Raw genomic sequence first — 20,687 nt, 5'->3', positions numbered from 1 at the left:
ATAGATAGCAGGACAGCTGCAGGCACATGATGACACAATTAGAACGGCCATGTGCATGCAAGAACATGGGAAATGCTGCTTTAGATGACGATGGCAATTGGACAGATTTGGGTGCTGTTATATCTGAATTTCCATTCGGATCAACAATTGGCTAAAATGCTAATTGCCAGATGTCAACATAATTCCTCAAATGAAATATTTTAATTACTATTATGCTGTCAGGTGAGATTGCATGCATTATTATGAATTGCACGGACTGCTATTTTTTTTTTTGAAAAAAATACTTTTTAGATTTTAATAAGCACAAGAGACGCGTTTTTGCAAGTTGTTGTTGCTTTAGTAGGTGTCACTGAGTGGGAGAAATCTTTGAATTGTGAATAGGTAGCTGCTCTTATTGTTGTTAAGCACCAGCGTTGTGGCCGTAATGTGCCAAACATTAAAAAGGGGGGTATGCGGTGGCAGATAGTTTATCTGCTTTAGGCTTCTTTTGGCCTCGTTCGTGGTGAACGAGAGGTGGGTTAAGGAATTGGTTGGCCTCGTTCTGGGTGAACGAGAGCTGGGTTAGGGGATTGGTTGGCCTCGGTCTGGGTGAACGATAGCTGGGTTTGGGGATTTATGAGTCTCCCTCACCCTCACTGGAGGGTGGTAGTAGGACTAATTTCGTGATTGGCCTGGTGGTTTTCCCCTTGCCGTATCCAGTTCGACGACTCGAACTCGGTTATCGGGGCCATAGTGAAGGTTGGCTATCCGACCTAGTCTCCATTCGTTAGGGGGCAGATTATCCTCTTTAATGACGACTAGGTCCCCCTGTTTGAGGTTTGATTGTGGATGCTTCCACTTAACGCGCTTCTGCAATTCGATGAGATACCCAGCTTTCCACCGTTTGCAGAAGGTTTGATGCAGCGCCTTAAGTTTCTCCCATCGATTGACGAGTGAAGCGCGATTCTCGCTGACGTCGATCTCCGGTGGAGCTAATGGGTGCCCGAGGAAATGTCCTGGAGTAAGTGGCTCCAAGTTAGACGGCTCGTTGTAGGAGTGGCTTAACGATCGAGAATTGAGACAGGACTCAATTCGACAAAGTAGGGTGCTGAAATCTTCAAGGGTTGATTTGTGATCTAAAGCGATATTCTTGAAGTGGTTGTTGAAGCTTTTGACCCCTGCCTCCCATAGTCCGCCCATGTGAGGAGCTCCTGGTGGTATGAAATGCCATGTCAGGTTTTGCTGACAGTATTCGGATAGAGTTTGATTGCGGGTGTCCGCCAGGAAAGCTTTGAGTTCTGAGCGGAGGGCTCTGGAGGCTCCGACAAAATTGGTTCCGTTGTCGGAGTAGATATTCTTTGGACATCCTCGCCGAGCAACAAACCTATTGAAAGCTGCCAGGAATGCGGCAGTACTGAGGTCACTAGTGGCTTCCAAGTGAATAGCCTTGGTTGCAAAGCATACAAAGAGGCAGACGTAACCCTTTGACATGCGGCATCCTCTTGATTTATGGAAGTATATATCTATCTCGATTTCTTTATACCTGTACAACCAACCGTTACCCAATCAAAGTTAATATACTCTGTGTCCAAAGCGCTCTGAATATAATAAACATTCACTATCTATATTTATATCTGTTATAAATATACAAGTGATATTCTAAAGCAATATATGGTAAAAGTACAGCATTTGTCACAAATAGGGGACCCTATAGAACATTTTGTGTTTATACCAACGAAATATGTATTTCTTTGTTAATGCAAAGAAAAACTTTGCAGGCTATTTCACTTCAAAAGGTCAAACTATTGTTGTTTTAAGTCGAAATATCTCCAAAACTAGTACGCAGATTTAGAAATGTTTACAACCATAAACTAGCTTATGAATACACCTTTCAATTGATACGCGTATATATTTAACCTTCCTGTTACGGCGGCAAGACCACAGATAGGGGGCGCTCGTAATAATGGTGGGGAGAAAAGAAAAGAAAATACACAAACGAATTCGTTATAAAAAGTACACAATAATGTTTATTGAAGTGAAAGTGAATGCCAATTCAGAGTTAATCCAATTAATATGAATTTAGGATTTGAGTTTACGGAAGTGTATAAAATGAATTTTATAATTTTGAGTAAAATTACTTACTTTCGGTGACTTGGCTGCTGGCGGTTTCTTAAACGTTCGCAAAAGAAGTGAAAGAGGTAAAACCACTTTAGTTCGCGGCCACCGCCGAATCCTAGACTTAACTATTATCAGGCGGGGTAAACGGTTATCGGTATAAACCGATATGAAGAAATGAAAAGAAAAGTAAAGCCATACGAGGGTGCACCACCATATTTAGGCTTGTGGCCTAAACATGCAGGCCCCCTTGCGGCGAGCAACCTCGAAATGACCGTAACGCCCCCAACAACCAAGTCCCAAACGAATCTCAACTTAAAATTAACGAGTCTCAACTTAAATTTAGACCCTGCAGTAAATGCGTATGGAAGAAAAATATTATGAACAGGATACATAATTCGACCGACGCCAGACGCTTCGTGGGATTCCTGTGAATAAAGAGATGTTAGTCGAAATAGACATGGGTTGATTTTAGTTCACTTTACTTATGGAATGGACAGATGCCTGATTATTGCTTGTGGGCTTCAGACACTACCAACCCGAATATGGTGGCTTGGGTCAGCAGCCCTACGTTCGACGGTGGTGTGCCGCTAATCATTAAGCTGGCGTAGACATCGGCACCCAGTGTGAGCCGGACAGGTGTAGACCGGTGGAAAGCTGAATCCGCCAGCTTCATAAATTGGAATGGCGTGGCTACCGATGGGTCCAGAGTTGCTGTCGGACTAAGCCGTGAATATCGTGCCACCACTGCGGCCTGGGTCGTCACTGCTCCCGTTACCCCGTATTTCCCTCGCAGAACAAACGTGCACTTCACTTGATAGGATGTGCCGGTACGCTCTAATCCGAGGTCCTTTGCGAGGTTGGCATCAATGATGGAATTCGGAGCGCACGGATCGATGAGGGCGCTCACTGCGTGGAGCTTTCCTCCTGCTGCTATCCGAACGACCGCCGTTGGAGCTATGGCTACAAATGCGCGTGTAATGGTCGTTGCTAGAGGCGCCTCCCGGAGGCGTCCCGTTATGAAGCCGGCTGGGGTTGTTGTTTGGCGCGCGAGCGTGGTTACTTGGGCACGAGCGGTGTACGGTATCGCCCTACCAGCTGAGCGTCTTGACGAGCGGGACGGACGCGGTTCCGCGCCGCCACGGCGCCCCCTGGTAGAGCGGTGCGATGGGGGGAAAGGACGTGTCTCCCCACCATCCCCGCGTTGTCCGTTGGCGGAATGGCGATAAGCAATTTGTTCAGAGTCTCAAATCTATAATCGACTTTAGTCGAATCATGTTCGTCATGCCCCGGTAAATCGGGCAGAGCCTTATACTGTGCGATTTTTCACATAGCCGGCATGGGACGCTGAATGTGTTACCGCGTGCCTCCGTCTTGGCGCGTTTATGGAACAATCCAGTAATTCTGGAATATCAAATTGTTAGTGGAACATTCGTAGATGCCCTTAGGTTGGGTGGCTTATGAGCAGGTACTAGGAGCTTAATTGGCTGAGATTGTGGTTGGCGTACTCGGGATAAAGGGTTATGTGGAACGAATAATCTTATTAAGTTATTCTGCCGATATAATGATGTGTTTGTAGTTGTTGAACCACTGTTATATTTAATATAATTTTATTGAGATACGCCTAAAGGTATCTTTAGTTTTGGTAAATATTCTCATCAGAATGAAATTCTAATATTGAAAGCCCTCAAAATGGTGAAAAATAAAAATTAAAAAATTATTGAATATAGACCAAAGACAAATTATATTTTTTGGCGTTTGCCTAATGCAGGAAATACGCGGTAATATACGCTATATCACGGTAAATCCTCTCTCTTTTTAATTCAGAGCTGGTGAATGAGATTGTCGTTTAAGCGACGTCGTGCAAATAAATATGCGACAGATGTAAAGTGGCCCTTATTCGCTGCCTTGGAACACTCTTTGTGTTGATTTTGGCCATTCTGTGTGAGAATCACAAATTGTGGTGTGTTTGTTGATTTCAACACAACCCTGGCGGGGATAGCCTACACTATCGAGTGTGGTAATTTGTAGAGCTGTCAGCTGCTAACTCTTCCACTCATTGGAGTGAGACAGCTGTGCGGTGCTGACAATTTGGCAGCGTAACGATACCTAATGTTCATGTCGCGGAAGTATTTAAGGACATTCACGTTTGAGTGCTGACGCGACCTGAACTGTGATAATTACTTCTGGAAGTTTAAATTTTTTTGTGCGTTTTTTTCATAAAGTTTAGTTGTTGAATTACTATTTCGTAAAAATTTCTGAAGCTTCCTTTAATTATTTTATTAATCTTGAAAGTTGTATCGTAATCTCCAATTAGCTTTTCCATCTTTAAGTTTGGGCTGAAAAAAACTTGAAACCAAAGCAACTTTTTAGTTCGGTCTATATTTTCGCGTTTATTTATATGTATTCTGATTTTTGTTCACGTGCTAACACTCGGGTGTGTTGGATCTCATGGATCCGAGTTGTGATCCCCTTTGGATCGCGCGCAATGAGCTTACTGCGTAAGAACCGAAAAGAGCAAGTGTCATCGAGTGGCAACCTTGTTTCGTTCATTCAAAATGTCATTCATTCATTGAGTATACAGACATTTTTGAATGAGTTTTCATTATGAAGAAGAACGTGTGATGGGTAAGTATGCCGGTATCGTTCCCTTTTTACAATTTTGTAAAAATGTTTCAATTGCTTATTCTTTTGTTTCATTTCAGCTGATTATTGATCGAAAAATTGCCCTTGTCAAGAGTTGAAGAATACAAAACGCATTAATATAAATATATTTTGGTTGTTGCGTTGCACCTAAAATTGAAATTGGGTACTCCGTGCTAAGAACGTTGCAAAAGTGTTGAGTCACCCGCAACCGCGGCAGGAGAGGGTTTTTTTTATTTTTCGACATAATCTTGTATAGTAGTTTTGCATTCGAAACGCAAAATCGGGAGAAAGTGAAGATTAAGTAGTGGGCACCACTTATGTTCCAGCCTACATTGTGCAGGCTTTCATGCTTTGCTGAAACAGCTAGAAATGGCAGACATTGATTTGTCAGAGAAGTGCGAATTTAGCAGTGGCAGTAAAACAATAGTTCAAGAACTATGTGAACCATCACCAATTTATGTTAATGAAATACTCGCGCTCTTAAGGGAATGCGAAATTAAAGCCATATCACACATTACTACGGGCTTACTGCCAGATGTGCAACGTATTATACCACCGGATCATGAAATCTCTCTAGATTTGGGTGATCTCAAAATACCCCCCATTTACGGTTGGTTGGCCGGAAAGCTACGTTTAAGTACACAAACTCTTTTAGATAATCTTAACTACGGTATTGGTTTGGTATTGATTGTACCAAAAAAATGTACTGTTTGGAAAAAGCATTAAGGATCAGGTGCTAAGGTATTTGGTGTATTGAAAGGCAAGCTACAGATTTGTCATCAAAAGCATCAAATTGAAGTGCGTAATTTTGTGGAAGGTTTGCAAAAATTAGCTGATCATTTTGGTGGCCTATCAGAACGAAATACACGTAAATTGGATGAACGAAATCAACGCAATTTGGCATTGGAGCTGTGCGATACAGCAATGATGCAGCAGCGAAATGAATCTTATACCGCAAAATTAGGTAGACGTTTAACGCCCATACCAACTTTGTATAAGGATCCCTTACTTGTGTTGGGCACAGATGGTGTGGGTGCTAAAACAAAGATTGCACAGCAGACTGAGCGTAATGGAACTGTGGGTATCGACTTGGTGGCGATGTGCGTAAAAGATATTTTGTGTAATGGTGCTGAACCGTTAACTTTTTCAAGCTACTATGCATGCGGTGACTTGGTGGAGGAAATGGCGGCAACAATAACAAGTGGAATAATTGAAGGAGCATCACAGGCGGGCAGCAGTTTATTTGAGACACATATTACCGAAGTGCCCTTGCTTTATCCCTCCGATGCCTATGATCTTGCTGGCTTCTCACTAGGCATCGCCGAATATCATCGCCTACAGCCACGTACCGATGATATACGCGAGGGCGACGTACTCATCGGTCTACCGTCCTCAAGCGTACACAGCAATGGATTTAGTTTGGTACATGCCATTATTATTATTATTATTTATTTATCTCAAAGTACATTGAGACTTGGAGTCTTTCATTGCACATATTCACGAGGTTAATTACAATTTTTCTTCTTAAATTTAAGCTTAAGCTAACATTAGTTCTAGACAATACGACACAGGCGTTGTAGGTAGGTAGGTTGAAACAGGAGGAGGGGAGGGTTAGTGTTTGAAGAGATCTGTTACTGCCGTTTTGAAGCATCCATATGACTTAATGCATTTTATTGTAATAGGTAGAGAATTCCACAATTTCACAGCACTAACAAAGAATAATCTAGAAGCCGCTACTGTGCTATGCCTAGGGACTACGAAGTTGTGAGTTCGCGAAGATTGTACAAATTTTAGTTTCTCATAAAGATATCTAGGTTGTTGAAATTTAATTATTTTATATAAACACAAAACATTTCGGACATTTAGATAGACTTCTATGCTAAATCCAAGTATATTTTTTAGTATGGTGAAATGTGGTCAAACTATCAATAGATGAATCTTGCCACGTTGTTAATAGTCAAACTTAGTTTATTTTTAGATTCGCAGTCTAAATCTCCATACACATTTTCAAAATATCTTATTTGAGGCACAATCAGAGCCTTAACTAATTTAAGTTTTATGTTATGAGGTAGGCAAAAACAGGTATGCCACAGGTTTCTTAAAGTATTGTACATTTTTGATATACTACAGGAAATGTGGTGTGTACATGTTAAGCGGGTGTTGACTTTAAAGCCGTGACTAGTAACGACGGATTGATACTGTAATATATTTCCATCGAGAACTATGGGTGATAGCGCAGTTAGATCAACCGAATCGTGCGATATTGGCAGGACCTGTGTTTTTTCCGCATTCAGGCAAAGGCCATTTGTTTCTGCCCAAACTGATATTTTATCAAGATCTTCGTTTAGCCTTAAGACAAGATCTTCCCCAAGTCCTATTGGGCGTGAAAAATAAACCTGAGTATCGTCAGCATATAAATGTATTGACGAATTTTGACAGCAATGAACGATGTCGTTGATAAAAGTTGTAAATAGTATAGGACCCAAGATTGATCCTTGCGGTACCCCTGAGGGAATTTTACTACGTTCAGAAATTACTTCACCACACTGAACTTGTTGTTGCCTACTCGAGAGGTAACTTCCAATAAGCTTAATTGAAGTTGAGTCAAAACCGAAATAATGTTTCAGCTTCAAAAGTAATATATCGTGATTGACAGTATCAAAAGCTTTAGAAAAATCTAAAAGAATTAAAAATGTAAGTAACTTGCCATCGAGACTGGGGCGAATATCATCCATTACTTTGAGCATGGCTGTGGAACAGCTGTGACCAGCTCTAAAACCAGAATGACTGTCAGCCAGCAGGCTATACTTGCTCAGGTGAGATGTTATTTGATTAGCAATAAACCTTTCAAACACTTTCGATAAAGCTGGTAAAATACTTATAGGCCTATAATTTTGAGGGCAGTCATAGTTTTTGCTCTTGGATATAGGGACAATGTTTGCTACTTTCCATTGGTTTGGAAACGTAGATGAGGTTATGGCAAAGTTTATGAGATGTGTAAGAGAGGGGAGTGCAGAGGGCAATATTAATTTTAAAAAGCGTAGACTAAGTCTATCCACACCCACAGCATTCGACTTGATGTTGTCTACACACTTGGCGATCTCATCTTCAGTGCCTGAAACAAATGCTAATTTATTAGAGTGGTTGTATTCTAAGCTCTGATCCACAACAAATTTTGAAACATGGTCATGCCCTCTATTTATTCCTATGAAATACGAGTTCATTAAATTTGCATCAATAACGCAAGTTTTATCAGCCTTCGGACGAACTCCCAACGATTTTAAATTTTTCCACAGAATTTTTGAAGGAACGTTATCATTAAATTTGGTTTTGAGATAATTTATTTTGGCTTGACGCAAATCAGTTGTTAATTTGTTTCTTAATTTTTTGTATTCTCTCCACCGCTCAGTAGTAGGGTTACGCTTCCAATATTTATAAGCATTATTACGGTTTTTGATAAGCTGTAATATTCTATTATTGAACCAAGGCTTTTTATTGTCAATTGCATTGGTAGCGGAAATAGGAACATACTTTTCATATAAATAATTCATCAGCATTACGAAATAAGATAGCTTATCTTCAATATGCGGAAGAAGATAGCAGTAATTCCAGTCCATTGCGAAACTTTCATGCTGGAGAGCATTCATATTTATTTTTTTAAAATCCCTATACATAAGTTTCACAGCATTTTTAGTTTTGCTGAACTCAACATCGTAAGATAACAAGATTAACTCGTGGTCAGAAATTCCAGCTAAAGGAAATTGGTCAATATGCATTATATTTCTAGTGCCACTTACACCAAAGAGATCCAGCATACTTGGTCTGCATTGAGGCGCGAAACGTGAAGCGTATTTGTTAACAATGGTAATACAAACAGAGTTAAATTTACATAGCAAGTTCCTGGATCTATTACTATCAGATAATATATCTACATTAAAATCGCCACAGATTAGGACATGTACATAGTGCATTGACAATTCGGATATTTTATTGAAAACCATGGTAAGGTCATTGCTGTTATGGGGGTTGTAGATGCAAACAACTAAACATTTTTGAACATTATCATAAAATTCTACAAAAATACTCTCAACTAGATCTGTACAGCCTGATGCATGTATAACTTTACATTGCAAGTAAGGTTTAAAACAGATGGCTATGCCGCCACCTCTGTTACCAGTGGATCGATCATTTCTTATCAAAGAGTAATCACACAACGTATACATTAAGTCTTTCATACCAACCTTGAACCAAGATTCTGTTACGCATATCACGTCCATTTTAACATCATGAAAAATATAATTTAGATATTCGAGCTTAGCGACTGTTAAGCTACGAGAGTTAAAGTGACAGATATTAAAACCTCTGTTGTACTCACATGTTAATTGAAGCGCAAGTTTTAGATTATCTTGTTTAGTGCTCTCACTGATGTTAATCAGACCAACAAAATACAACAGATGCTTGCAAACGTTTAGTTACAAATATAGAATGGGAAAGAAAGGAAGAATATACAATGGGAACAGGGCAAAAAGAGAGGCGATCAAAGTATTTCTTAAGAGAATAAGCATTGGATATTAATAATATTTTCTTAATCATAACAAAATACATATGAAGACATATTTATGGCTCATGCAGCGGCTGCAATGCTATCGAAGTTTTCGCGATTCAGAACCTTTACTGCTTCACTGGTGCGATGCTCTTGTACATAAATATGCCCACGAATTGTAAATGCACTCACCAAATGTTTTTGTCTCTTCAATCGTGTAGCATACTGCATTAATTCTCGATTCTTTTTGGTAAGACATTCGCGCACATACAATTTTCCATCAGCATCGATCCCAATGTCACGCAGAGTCAATGATTTGTTATTTGTTTGAAATAAACTAGCGTTTGCCTTGAATAAGAGAGAGCGGTCGTGTGGCAAATTTAGTTTAAAAATTATAGGAGGAGGGTTTCTGCTATTGGTACTGTTTTTGCTTTTGCTGCGTATTCTAAAACATGAGCGGATAGTGAGTGGGGCCACTTTAATTGCTTTGCATAGTTGAGAGAACAATGAAGGTAGGTTCTCATCAGTAAGTTGCGGTATTCCATACACAACAACGTCGCTAGACACCAATGTATTTTCTAAATCATCGACACTTTTGCAAAGATTGTTTATGTTTTTACTTCGCTCACTGTTTTCGCCATAGCATCCTTCCAATGCCGTAACCCTCTCATCAATATTCATGACTTTCGTTTTTAGATTACATAGCTCTTCAGCAACTTCATGTATTCTTTTCATAACGCGCTCTTCACTTTCAGTTATTTTCGCGATTATGTTCTCCATGAATGTTTCTATCTTATTTTCCATTATTTCCAGCCTCTCAAACAAACTCATTGTTGATGGACTGCTCATTAATTTAGTTCGCTTTTGCCCTGGGGTTAGCAATTGCGGAGGGGCACCGCGGAGAGCTCTTTTTTGTGACATATTTATTAAAGTTTGTTGAAGATGAAAATAAAAGCCGACAAAAACCACGAAAATAATGCGGGTAATGTTAAAATATTCTCAGCAGGTCAACGAAAAGCTGTTGTTTTAATTTATACTTGCTTAGTTTATGCAAAACACTAGGAAATCACTCAATATACAACGATTCACCGCAGCGCCACAAAAACACGTCCACTTACAGCGACATTCCACACATCATGTAACGTGCAGGCGTCACTTTTCAAGATAAAGCATCATTTAGTAATCGCACTTTCGGCGAAGAATTCCTCATCCCAACACGCATTTATGTCACAGCACTTTTACCGCTTATACAACGAGGTCATGTAAAAGCGTTAGCACATATTACCGGTGGTGGTCTAGCAGAAAATATACCACGCGTATTACAAAAAACCCAGATGTAAAATTAGATGGCGCAGCATGGAATATATCACCAGTTTTCACTTGGCTGGCCGAGCAAGGCAATGTAACACACGCCCCGTACATATAATTGTGTTTGGGTATTATTTTAGTAATTGCACCCGAGCATGAGAACACCATTTTAGCGGAACTTAAATATAGTGAACGTGCTACACTTGTGGGGGTGGTTTATAAACGCGGTAATCCCGACGAACCTCAAATTGTTGCAAAAAGTTTCAAACGTTGTTTACAACTTGTACAATAATTACAAAGTAACCCACGCAAACGTGTTGCAGTTCTCATATCTGGCACTGGTAGCAATTTACAAGCACCCATCGATGCTTGTCGTGATACATGGCAGGGTGTGCATGCCGATTTGGTATTAGTTATATCGAATAGGCCCGATATTATGGGTATTGAACGCGCAAAAAGCTGGAATACCTGCATATGTGGTATCGCATAAGTTATATGCAAAACGTGAAGACTTCGACGCAGAAGTGAGTCGCATTCTAATGGAGTACAAAGTGGATTTGGTATGCACGTTGGCTGGGTGGGGTAACAAAGTCACTTGTATTGAACCTGCACCTGCACTGGATGTCGCTGCTGTGGGGCATCAAGATGGCACAATTGTTGTGCTTAATTTTAAATTCGATGAGTTGCTTATGAATTCAAACAAGATTGGGGTCGAGTATCGCTAGTACTAATGGTCATGTGGCATTTTGGAATTTGGAAGACAGAAAGGTAATGCTGGCTGTGCAGTACTCTCGTTGCTCGACGTATATTGATGATTTTGTTTTTTAATAACTTATAGATAGCAGGACAGCTGCAGGCGCATGATGACACAATTAGAACGGCCATGTGCATGCAAGAACATGGGAAATGCTGCTTTAGATGACGATGGCAATTGGACAGATTTGGGTGCTGTTATATCTGAATTTCCATTCGGATCAACAATTGGCTAAAATGCTAATTGCCAGATGTCAACATAATTCCTCAAATGAAATATTTTAATTACTATTATGCTGTCAGGTGAGATTGCATGCATTATTATGAATTGCACGGACTGCTATTTTTTTTTTGAAAAAAATACTTTTTAGATTTTAATAAGCACAAGAGACGCGTTTTTGCAAGTTGTTGTTGCTTTAGTAGGTGTCACTGAGGGGGAGAAATCTTTGAATTGTGAATAGGTAGCTGCTCTTATTGTTGTTAAGCACCAGCGTTGTGGCCGTAATGTGCCAAACATTAAAAAGGGGGGTATGCGGTGGCAGATAGTTTATCTGCTTTAGGCTTCTTTTGGCCTCGTTCGTGATGAACGAGAGGTGGGTTAAGGGATTGGTTGGCCTCGTTCTGGGTGAACGAGAGCTGGGTTAGGGGATTGGTTGGCCTCGGTCTGGGTGAACGATAGCTGGGTTTGGGGATTTATGAGTCTCCCTCACCCTCACTGGAGGGTGGTAGTAGGACTAATTTCGTGATTGGCCTGGTGGTTTTCCCCTTGCCGTATCCAGTTCGACGACTCGAACTCGGTTATCGGGGCCATAGTGAAGGTTGGCTATCCGACCTAGTCTCCATTCGTTAGGGGGCAGATTATCCTCTTTAATGACGACTAGGTCTCCCTGTTTGAGGTTTGATTGTGGATGCTTTCACTTAACGCGCTTCTGCAATTCGATGAGATACTCAGATTTCCACCGTTTGCAGAAGGTTTGATGCAGCGCCTTAAGTTTCTCCCATCGATTGACGAGTGAAGCGCGATTCTCGCTGACGTCGATCTCCGGTGGAGCTAATGGGTGCCCGAGGAAATGTCCTGGAGTAAGTGGCTCCAAGTTAGATGGCTCGTTGTAGGAGGGGCTTAACGATCGAGAATTGAGACAGGACTCAATTCGACAAAGTAGGGTGCTGAAATCTTCAAGGGTTGATTTGTGATCCAAAGCGATATTCTTGAAGTGGTTGTTGAAGCTTTTAACCCCTGCCTCCCATAGTCCGCCCATGTGAGGAGCTCCTGGTGGTATGAAATGCCATGTCAGGTTTTGCTGACAGTATTCGGATAGAGTTTGATTGCGGGCGTCCGCCAGGAAAGCTTTGAGTTCTGAGCGGAGGGCTCTGGAGGCTCCGACAAAATTGGTTCCGTTGTCGGAGTAGATAATCTTTGAACATCCTCGCCGAGCAACAAACCTATTGAAAGCTGCCAGGAATGCGGCAGTACTGAGGTCACTAGTGGCTTCCAAGTGAATAGCCTTGGTTGCAAAGCATACAAAGAGGCAGACGTAACCCTTTGACATGCGGCATCCTCTTGATTTATGGAAGTCTATATCTATCTCGATTTCTTTATACCGGTACAACCAACCGTTACCCAATCAAAGTTAATATACTCTGTGTGCAAAGCGCTCTGAATATAATAAACATTCACTATTTATATTTATATCTGTTATAAATATACAAGTGATATTCTAAAGCAATATATGGTAAAAGTACAGAATTTGTCACAAATAGGGGACCCTATAAAACATTTTGTGTTTATACCAACGAAATATGTATTTCTTTGTTAATGCAAAGAAAAACTTTGCAGGCTATTTCACTTCAAAAGGTCAAACTATTGTTGTTTTAAGTCGAAATATCTCCAAAACTAGTACGCAGATTTAGAAATGTTTACAACCATAAACTAGCTTATGAATACACCTTTCAATTGATACGCGTATATATTTAACCTTCCTGTTACGGCGGCAAGACCACAGATAGGGCGCGCTCGTAATAATGGTGGGGAGAAAAGAAAAGAAAATACACAAACGAATTCGTTATAAAAAGTACACAATAATGTTTATTGAAGTGAAAGTGAATGCCAATTCAGAGTTAATCCAATTAATATGAATTTAGGATTTGAGTTTACGGAAGTGTATAAAATGAATTTTATAATTTTGAGTAAAATGACTTACTTTCGGTGACTTGGCTGCTGGCGGTTTCTTAAACGTTCGCAAAAGAAGTGAAAGAGGTAAAACCACTTTAGTTCGCGGCCACCGCCGAATCCTAGACTTAACTATTATCAGGCGGGGTAAACGGTTATCGGTATAAACCGATATGAAGTAATGAAAAGAAAAGTAAAGCCATACGAGGGTGCACCACCATATTTAGGCTTGTGGCCTAAACATGCAGGCCATCTTGCGGCGAGCAACCTCGAAATGACCGTAATGCCCCCAACAACCAAGTCCCAAACGAATCTCAACTTAAAATTAACGAGTCTCAACTTAAATTTAGACCCTGCGGTAAATGCGTATGGAAGAAAAATATTATGAACAGGATACATAATTCGACCGACGCCAGACGCTTCGTGGGATTCCTGTGAATAAAGAGATGTTAGTCGAAATAGACATGGGTTGATTTTAGTTCACTTTACTTATGGAATGGACAGATGCCTGATTATTGCTTGTGGGCTTCAGACACTACCAATCCGAATATGGTGGCTTGGGTCAGCAGCCCGCCTACGTTCGACGGTGGTGTGCCGCTAATCATTAAGCTGGCGTAGACATCGGCACCCAGTGTGAGCCGGACAGGTGTAGACCGGTGGAAAGCTGAATCCGCCAGCTTCATAAATTGGAATGGCGTGGCTACCGATGGGTCCAGAGTTGCTGTCGGACTAAGCCGTGAATATCGTGCCACCACTGCGGCCTGGGTCGTCACTGCTCCCGTTACCCCGTATTTCCCTCGCAGAACAAACGTGCACTTCACTTGATAGGACATGCCGGTACGCTCTAACCCGAGGTCCTTTGCGAGGTTGGCATCAATGATGGAATTCGGAGCGCACGGATCGATGAGGGCGCGTACTGCGTGGAGCTTTCCTCCTGCTGCTATCCGAACGACCGCCGTTGGAGCTATGGCTACAAATGCGCGTGTAATGGTCGTTGCTAGAGGCGCCTCTCGGAGGCGTCCCGTTATGAAGCCGGCGGGGGTTGTTGTTTGGCGCGCGAGCGTGGTTACTTGGGCACGAGCGGTGTACGGTATCGCCCTACCAGCTGAGCGTCTTGACGAGCGGGACGGACGCGGTTCCGCGCCGCCACGGCGCCCCCTGGTAGAGCGGTGCGATGGGGGGAAAGGACGTGTCTCCCCACCATCCCCGCGTTGTCCGTTGGTGGAATGGCGATAGGCAATTTGTTCAGAGTCTCAAATCTATAATCGACTTTAGTCGATCCATGTTCGTCATGACCCGGTAAATCGGGCAGAGCCTTATACTGTGCGATTTTTCACATAGCCGGCATGGGACGCTGAATGTGTTGCCGCGTGCCTCCGTCTTGGCGCGTTTATGGAACAATCCAGTAATTCTGGAATATCAAATTGTTAGTAGAACATTCGTAGATGCCCTTAGGTTGGGTGGCTTATGAGCAGGTACTAGGAGCTTAATTGGCTGAGATTGTGGTTGGCGTACTCGGGATAAAGGGTTATGTGGAACGAATAATCTTATTAAGTTATTCTGCCGATATAATGATGTGTTTGTAGTTGTTGAAACCACTGTTATATTTAATATAATTTTATTGAGATACGCCTAAAGGTATCTTTAGTTTTGGTAAATATTCTCATCAGAATGAAATTCTAATATTGAAAGCCCTCAAAATGGTGAAAAATAAAAATTAAAAAATTATTGAATATAGACCAAAGACAAACTATATTTTTTGGCGTTTGCCTAATGCAGGAAATACGCGGTAATATACGATATATCACGGTAAACCCGTGTGTATTCACTCTCTCTTTTTAATTCAGAGCTGGTGAATGAGATTGTCGTTTAAGCGACGTCGTGCAAATAAATATGCGACAGATGTAAAGTGGCCCTTATTCGCTGCCCTGGAACACTCTTTGTGTTGATTTTGGCCATTCTGTGTGAGAATCACAAATTGTGGTGTGTTTGTTGATTTCAACACAACCCTGGCGGGGATAGCCTACACTATCGAGTGTGGTAATTTGTAGAGCTGTCAGCTGCTAACTCTTCCACTCATTGGAGTGAGACAGCTGTGCGGTGCTGCCAATTTGGCAGCGTAACGATAACTAATGTTCATGTCGCGGAAGTATTTAAGGACATTCACGTTTGAGTGCTGACGCGACCTGAACTGTGATAATTACTTCTGGAAGTTTTAATTTTTTTGTGCGTTTTTTTCATAAAGTTTAGTTGTTGAATTACTATTTCGTAAAAATTTCTGAAGCTTCCTTTAATTATTTTATTAATCTTGAAAGTTGTATCGTAATCTCCAATTAGCTTTTCCATCTTTAAGTTTGGGCTGAAAAAAACTTGAATAGGCTTGGAAATTTCACGGTCTTATATAATTCGAAAGTTATTTCTTTACAGTTTAAGAAACAGTCTAAAGCTAAATTTGAGTTTAGAAGAAAGCTTAGCTTTTCCTAAAGAAAATAATATTGGCAACTGATTTAAGGAAAATAACTATTTTGTTTATTTTTTCATGTATTTTTTTTTTTGTTTTTGATAAAAGGAAGCCCATGATAAACAAACCAGAGCGCGACTTTTTAGTTCGGTCTATATTTTCGCGTTTATTTATATGTATTCTGATTTTTGTTCACGTGCTAACACTCGGGTGTGTTGGATCTCATGGATCCGAGTTGTGATCCCCTTTGGATCGCGCGCAATGAGCTTACTGCGTAAGAACCGAAAAGAGCAAGTGTCATCGAGTGGCAACCTTGTTTCGTTCATTCAAAATGTCATTCATTCATTGAGTATACAGACATTTTTGAATGAGTTTTCATTATGAAGAAAAACGTGTGATGGGTAAGTATGCCGGTATCGTTCCCTTTTTATAATTTTGTAAAAATGTTTCAATTGCTTATTCTTTTGTTTCATTTCAGCTGATTATTGATCGAAAAATTGCCCTTGTCAAGAGTTGAAGAATACAAAACGCATTAATATAAATATATTTTGGTTGTTGCGTTGCACCTAAAATTGAAATTGGGTACTCCGTGCTAAGAACGTTGCAAAAGTGTTGAGTCACCCGCAAGCGCGGCAGGAGAGGGTTTTTTTTATTTTTCGACAGAATCTTGTATAGTAATTTTGCATTCGAAACGCAAAATCGGGAGAAAGTGAAGATTAAGTAGTGGGCACCACTTATGTTCCAGCCTACATTGTGCAGGCTTTCATGCTTTGCTGAAACAGCTAGAAATGGCAGACATTGATTTGTCAGAGAAGTGCGAATTTAGCAGTGGCACTAAAACAATAGTTCAAGAACTATGTGAACCATCACCAATTTATGTTAATGAAATACTCGCGCTCTTAAGGGAATGCGAAATTAAAGCCATATCACGCATTACTACGGGCTTACTGCCAGATGTGCAACGTATTATACCACCGGATCATGAAATCTCTCTAGATTTTGGTGATCTCAAAATACCCCCCATTTACGGTTGGTTGGCCGGAAAGCTACGTTTAAGTACACAAACTCTTTTAGATAATCTTAACTGCGGTATTGGTTTGGTATTGATTGTACCAAAAAAATGTACTGTTTGGAAAAAGCATTAAGGATCAGGTGCTAAGGTATTTGGTGTATTGAAAGGCAAGCTACAGATTTGTCATCAAAAGCATCAAATTGAAGTGCGTAATTTTGTGGAAGGTTTGCAAAAATTAGCTGATCATTTTGGTGGCCTATCAGAACGAAATACACGTAAATTGGATGAACGAAATCAACGCAATTTGGCATTGGAGCTGTGCGATACAGCAATGATGCAGCAGCGAAATTAATCTTATACCGCAAAATTAGGTAGACGTTTAACGCCCATACCAACTTTGTATAAGGATCCCTTACTTGTGTTGGGCACAGATGGTGTGGGTGCTAAAACAAAGATTGCACAGCAGACTGAGCGTAATGGAACTGTGGGTATCGACTTGGTGGCGATGTGCGTGAAAGATAGTTTGTGTAATGGTGCTGAACCGTTAACTTTTTCAAGCTACTATGCATGCGGTGACTTGGTGGAGGAAATGGCGGCAACAATAACAAGTGGAATAATTGAAGGAGCATCACAGGCGGGCAGCAGTTTATTTGAGACACATATTGCCGAAGTGCCCTTGCTTTATCCCTCCGATGCCTATGATCTTGCTGGCTTCTCACTAGGCATCGCCGAATATCATCGCCTACTGCCACGTACCGATGATATACGCGAAGGCGACGTACTCATCGGTCTACCGTCCTCAAGCGTACACAGCAATGGATTTAGTTTGGTACATGCCATTATGAAACGTGCAGGCGTCACTTTTCAAGATAAAGCATCATTTAGTAATCCCACTTTCGGCGAAGAATTCCTATCCCAACACGCATTTATGTCACAGCACTTTTACCGCTTATACAACAATACCACGCGTATTACAAAAAACCGAGATGTAAAATTAGATGCCGCAGCATGGAATATATCACCAGTTTTCACTTGGCTGGCCGAACGAGGCAATGTAACACCCGCCCAAAATGCAGCGTACATATAATTGTGGTTTGGGTATTATTTTGGTAATTGCACCCGAGCATGAGCACACCATTTTAGCAGAACTTGAATATAGTGAACGTGCTACACGTGTGGGGGTGGTTTATAAACGCGGTAATCCCGACGAACCCCAAATTGTTGTAAAAAGTTGCAAACGTTGTTTACAACTTGTACAATAATTACAAAGTAACCCACGAAAACGTGTTGCAGTTCTCATATCTGGCACTGGTAGCATTTTACAAGCACTCATCGATGCTTGTCGTGATATATCGCAGGGTGTGCATGCCGATGTAGTATTATTTATATCGAATAAGCCCGATATTATGGGTATTGAACGCGCGCAAAAAGCTGGAATACCTGCATTTTTGGTATCGCATAAGTTATATGCAAAACGTGAAGACTTCGACGCAGAAGTGAGTCGCATTATAATGGAGTACAAAGTGGATTTGGTACGCACGTTGGCTGGGTGGGGTAACAACGTCACTTGTTTTGAACCTGCACCTGCACTGGATGTCGCTGCTGTGGGGCATCAAGGTGGCACAATTGTTGTGCTTAATTTTAAATTCGATGAATTGCTTATGAATTCAAACAAGATTGGGGTCGAGTATCGCAAGTACCAATGGTCATGTGGCATTTTGGAATTTGGAAGACAGAAAGGTAATGCTGGCTGTGCAGTACTCTCGTTGCTCGACGTATATTGATGATTTTGTTTTTTAATAACTTACAGATAGCTGGACAGCTGCAGGCGCATGATGACACAATTAGAACGGCCATGTGCATGCAAGAACATGGGAAAGGTTGTTTTAGATGACGATGGTAATTGGACAGATTTGGGTGCTGTTATATCTGAATTTCCATTCGGATCAACAATTGGCTAAAATGCTAATTGCCAGCTGTCAACATAATTCCTCAAATGAAATATTTTAATTACTATTATGCTGTCAGGTGAGATTGCATGCATTACTATGAATTGCACGGACTGCTATTTTTTTTTTTTGAAAAAAATGATTTTTAGATTTTAATAAGCACAAGAGACGCGTTTTTGCAAGTTGTTGTTGCTTTAGTAGGTGTCACTGAGGGGGAGAATTCTTTGAATTGTGAATAGGTAGCTGCTCTTATTGTTGTTAAGCACCAGCGTTGTGGCCGTCATGTGCCAAACAATGAAAAAAGGGGGTATGCGGTGGCAGATAGTTTATCTGCTTTAGGCTTCTGTTGGCCTCGTTCGTGTGAACGAGAGCTGGGTTAAGGGATTGGTTGGCCTCGTTCTGGGTGAACGAGAGCTGGGTTAGGGGATTGGTTGGCCTCGTTCTGGGTGAACGAGAGCTGGATTTGGGGATTTATGAGTTTCCCTCACCCTCACTGGAGGGTGGTAGTAGGTCCAATTTCGTGATTGGTCTGGTGGTTTGTCCCCTTGCCGTATCCAGTTCGACGACTCGAACTCGGTTATCGGGGCCATAGTGAAGGTTGGCTATCCGACCTAGTCTCCATTCGTTAGGGGGCAGATTATCGTCCTTAATGATGACTAGGTCCCCCTGTTTGAGGTTTGATTGTGGATGCTTCCACTTAACGCGCTTCTGCAATTCGGTGAGGTACTCAGCTTTCCACCGTTTGCAGAAGGCAGCGCCTTAAGTTTCTCCCATCGATTGACGAGTGAAGCGCGATTCTCGCTGACGTCGATCTCCGGTGGAGCTAATAGGTGCCCTCCAACGAGGAAATGTCCTGGAGTAAGTGGCTCCAAGTTAGACGGCTCGTTGGAGGAGGGGCTTAACGGTCGAGAATTGAGACAGGACTCGATTCGACAAAGTAGGGTGCTGAACTCTTCAAGGGTAGATTTGTGATCCAAAGCGATATTCTTGAAGTGGTTCTTGAAGCTTTTGACCCCTGCCTCCCAAAGTCCGCCCATGTGAGGAGCTCCTGGTGGTATGAAATGCCATGTCAGGTTTTGGTCACAGTATTTGGATAGAGTTTGGTTGCGAGCGTCCGCCAGGAAAGCTTTGAGTTCTGAGCGGAGAGCTCTGGAGGCTCCGACAAAATTGGTTCCGTTGTCGGAGTAGATGTTCTTTGGACATCCTCGCCGAGCAACAAACCTATTGAAAGCTGCCAGGAATGCGGCAGTACTGAGGTCACTAGTGGCTTCCAAGTGAATAGCCTTGGTTGCAAAGCATACAAAGAGGCAGACGTAACCCTTTGACATGCGGCATCGTCTTCCGCTATAAGATTTGATATCAAATGGTCCAGTAAAATCCACCCCCGTATTGGTGAAAGCCCGGGAAAAGGTTGTTCGTTCTGGAGGTAGATCTCCCTGACCGATCGGATCATATTCTTGACCCTAGGGATCCAATATTGTGTGCGGAGGCGACGAAACATAAGGTGGACAAGAAGTCGTGTGAGCCGGCAGTCATACGGCAGAATGATCGGGTGCCTTTCACTGTAGGGAAGATCCTTGGCCCCTGAAAGACGACCGCCCACCCTCAATATGCCCTTTTCATCGACAAGGGGGGTAAGAGACAGGATTTCACTCTTCGAACCGATGAGTTTCCCGGAATTTAAACTCGAAAGTTCCTCCGAATAATGCTTCCGTTGGTAGATAGTTATTAAACGACTTGTCGTGGCCTGA

General features: G+C 41.7%; 1 protein-coding gene and 2 pseudogenes across 17 annotated transcripts in view; 2 read left to right on the top strand and 1 right to left on the bottom strand.

The window, feature by feature from the left end:
• Positions 1-20,687, bottom strand: part of rho-5 (rhomboid-5) — a 1,371,034-nt gene that overhangs the window by 1,276,902 nt on the left and 73,445 nt on the right. The gene's annotated exons all lie outside the window — the stretch shown is intronic.
• On the top strand, positions 191-11,316 carry LOC137235194 (trifunctional purine biosynthetic protein adenosine-3-like; annotated as a pseudogene).
• On the top strand, positions 11,616-18,771 carry LOC137235193 (trifunctional purine biosynthetic protein adenosine-3-like; annotated as a pseudogene).

Source organism: Eurosta solidaginis, chromosome X (assembly GCF_040869045.1).
Source record: "Eurosta solidaginis isolate ZX-2024a chromosome X, ASM4086904v1, whole genome shotgun sequence".
Lineage (NCBI taxonomy): Eukaryota > Metazoa > Arthropoda > Insecta > Diptera > Tephritidae > Eurosta > Eurosta solidaginis.
The sequence above is the reverse complement of the archived record's forward strand: the minus strand, read 5'-3'. Positions and strand labels throughout refer to the sequence as shown.